The sequence below is a fragment of the Schistocerca americana genome, chromosome 2, assembly GCF_021461395.2.
Source record: "Schistocerca americana isolate TAMUIC-IGC-003095 chromosome 2, iqSchAmer2.1, whole genome shotgun sequence".
In the NCBI taxonomy this organism is placed as follows: Eukaryota; Metazoa; Arthropoda; class Insecta; order Orthoptera; family Acrididae; genus Schistocerca; species Schistocerca americana.
In genome coordinates, this window is record NC_060120.1 from 435,313,814 (window position 1) to 435,317,895 (window position 4,082).

Here is a 4,082-nt window from a genome sequence, read left to right on the forward strand (position 1 = left end):
TGTTTCTTTAGTGTCCCTTTCCCTAGAGAAGTTACCACGAACTTAATTGAAGTATATATTAGTGCATGTTGCAATAATGCTTATTATGTTTTCATCCAAGAACAAATTCAGAATTTCTATTTCTGTCTTTTTTATATGAGCTTGTTTTTTGGCCCAGACAAATGCGTAATAAGATTACAAGATCTGCTTCTAACACTGGTAGGATATTTATTTTTCCTCTGTTTAGTTATTACATCTTTCCCTAAAAAATGCATCCTCTTGAGTTACTTCTTCCTGTGATCCACATTCATCATTTTCTAACACTTCCTGTTCTGTTCCTGAATCATGACCGCTTTCATGAACACAATCCTCAGTCTCTCAGTCTGTGCAGTCACTGTGAGCATCTTCATCACTAAGCTCATTGAATTATTTCAGCCATACATTAGGATCTCTACTAAACTCTGTCCGAGGTTTATTGCCTTTGACATTTCTTCCACAATTTAAAAATAAAGAGAATACTAGGGACCACGGAAGGTAACTACAATCAGTTTCAATACATCTAAATTTACACACATGAAAGATCAATTGAATCTAGGAAAGCAATAAAGTAATACAGACTTACTTTGTTTCAGATTGTGGCAGCAGAGCTCGCGTGGATGACAAGTGTCCTCCAGACTATAATAATGTTTCATAAACAATGTATCTTTCGTAACTGAAAGGCAACAATGATTGGTGCTAACAGCCGGAGAGTTAACAGAAAGGTACTGAAAATGGCGCAAACTCAATGCAGCTCTGTCAGACAAAATTGAGTGGATGATGATTGTAATCTGCGTGAGCAACGGAGGGTTAGAAATCGCTAGTGTAGGAGAATCATGCAAACATACTGTCATTTGACCATCGCTCAGAGTCTCATAGGGACAACATAGTAATAAGCATACCTGGTGTAGAGAAAAAACTGAAAGAGTTGAAAATAAATCAGTCACCAGGTCCCGATGGAATCCCAATTCAGTTTAACAAAGCATTGGCCCCTTACTTAGCTTGCATTTATTGGGAACATCTGCGCAAAGCCCCAAGTGACTGGAAAACAGTGGAGGTGACTCCTTTATACAAGAAGGCTAAAAGAAGGGACTGAAGATTTATAGTCCAGTATCCTTTTCATTGGTTTGCTGCTGAATTCTAGAAAATATTCTGAGTTCAAACACAATAAGTTTCCTAGAGATTAAATAGCTTATGTCGGTGAATCAGCACAGTTTAGAAAACATTGCACATGTGGAACTCGGCTTGTCCTTTTCTCACATGATATACTGCAAACTATGGATGAAGGGCAACAGACTTTTAACAAAGGTACAAGTATATGGATTAGGTTCACAGATATGTGAGTGGCCAAAGACTTCTTACGTAATAGTACCCAATTGTTGTTCTCAATGGTGAGTGTTCATCAGAGATGAGGGTATCATCAGGAGTATCACAGGAACACGCGATAGGAGCGCTGTTATTTTCTATGTGTACATGTAAATGATCTGGAGGACACGGTGGGCTGCAGTCATTTGCTGATGATGCGGTGGTGTACAGGAAGGTGTCAAAGATGAGTGACTGTAGGATGAAACAACATGATGTGGACAAAATTTCTAGTTGGTGTAATGACAGGTAGTTGGTTCTAAATGTAGAAAAATTTAAGTTAATGTGAATGAGTAGGAATAGCAGACCTGTAATGTACAAGTACAGCTTTAGTAGTGTTCTGCTTGATACAGTCATGCCACTGAAATATCTAGGCATAACAATGCAAAGCGGTATGAAACAGAAAAAGCATGTGAGAATTGTGGTAGGGAAGGCAGTACTTCTCAAATGTTTGGGATCTGCACCAGGTCAGATCAAAGGAAGACATAGAAGTAATTCAGTGGCGGGCTCTTAGGTTTCTTACCGGTAGGATTGAATAACATGCAAGTGTTACGGAGATGCTTCAGGAACTCAAATGGGAATCCCTGATACAAGAAATTAGGGTTCATGTGGAGGCATATATACTGTTGTTTTTCCATCACTCTATTTGTGAGTCGAACAGGAAAGGAAAAGTCTAGTAGTGGTACAGGGTACCCTACGCCATTAGCCATATGGTGGCTTGTGGAGTGTCAGTGAAGGTGTAGTGAGTGATACTACTGTATCTGTACGTGCTCAAGGACTAAGTTTTCTGTGAAAATGAATGTATGTTTGGATTTAATAATGTACAATCCCTGTGTGTTTAAAGTAAACTGAAGACACACTCACCAGCCAAGTGGTTCTAGGCACTTCAGTCCGGAACCGCACGACTGCTACACTCGCAGGTTCGAATCCAGCCTCGGGCAAGGATGTGTGTGATGTCCTTGGGTTAGTTAGATTTAAGTAGTTCTAAGTTCTAGGCTCAGAGCCATTTGAACCATTTTGAAGACACACTCAATTCTCTACCTCTTCCACTAATCTGACACCAATATGTGTAAGGAATGGCTGGATCAGCAAGAGTCTACTACACATGTTTGTTGTTTTCATTTATGCAATTTTCCACAAAGGATGAGTCTGGCTTCTTTAATCTCTAACTTGTACGGTGTTCTCAGCCTAGTGCAGACTGATCTCTCAGTGTCTCCAATATAGCAACACTGACACTCTCAGCATATTATATTATAAACCCCAATTTCCATGATGTATCGTTGTTTACCTTATAAATTGAAGAGACATCTATACTGCCTGTGAAACACAAAAAAGCACAGAGAAACCCTTTGCTTTTAAAATGTTGCTTATACTATTTGAAGTTTAACCTGCAAACAATAAATTGTGCCATTTCTTATTCGGTCTATTTATATTGTTCACTGGGTACAATAATGCTTCTTCAGTTCTTTTTATTGACAATTTTGTTATTAAAGTAGAAATAAAATTCATTATTTTTGGCTATTGTTTTTACTGTGCTGAGTTCCTTGTCTTAGTCTTCTTGGGAGATGGGGATGGAAAGGAGGCAAAGGATCATGTGGTGGAACACTGCATATTGTAGGTTTAGGATGCTGAGAGGAAACTGGATTAATGTGTCAGTAAACTAATCTTTTCTGTAACTTTTAAGTTTATGGTTGCTATTTTCTATCTGCAAGTTGATGTCTATAAAATGAACAATATTACAAAAAGGACACATTGCTATTTACCAAAACTCCTCATGCCATATCCCCAAGCACACCCAATCATACCAACATTGCTACAAAGGAGTGTCCCCTTCATCAAGCAGTACCACCCTGGTCTGGAACAACTTGAGCACATCCTTCATCAGGGCTTTTATTATCCATCACCATGCCCTGAATTGAGGGATTCCTACCCAAGATCTTTCCCTCCACTCCTAAAGTGGTGTTCTGTCACCCGCCCAGCATCTGCAAGCTCCTAGTCCATTCCTATGCCACTCTCAATTCCTTGCCACAGGGATCACACCAATGAGGAAGACCCAGGTGCAAGACCTGCCCAGACCACCCACCCAGCACTTCCTATTCCAGTCTTGTCACACGCTTATCCTACCTCATCAAAGGCTAGGCCACCTGTGAAAGCAGCCATGTCCAACCAAACCTCTGCTGCAGTCATTGCACAGCTTTTTATGTTTGTGTGATTACCAACCAAATGGCCACCATCAAATTGTGGCCAGGAGCAAAGTAGACCACTCTGTGGCACAACATGCAGCTGAACATAACAGGCCTAATTTCAATGACTGCTTTACAACACGGGTCATCTGGATCCTTCCCTCCAGCACCAGCTTTTCTGAGCTGTACAGATGGGAATTATAACACATTCTCCAGTCCAAAATTATCCAGCCTCGGCCTATGATAACCTACTCCAAACAGTTCCTGCAAGCTCTGTCCAATCACCTCCTCCCAATTCATGTCCCATCAGCCCCTTTGTGCACTGCTCTGTGTCAACAAACTCACCTGTTTTCTTCCCTTCTCTGCTCTTCTCCTTTTCTGCTCCCCATTGACAACCCCCTCCCCCACAGTCTCTCAACGCTGTCCCTGGTAGCCTTGTCCCATAATATTGTTGATATTCCAACTTGAACTTTCCACTGTTCAATTTTTGTCTAGGAAATGAGTTAGAGGTTCCATTTTTAT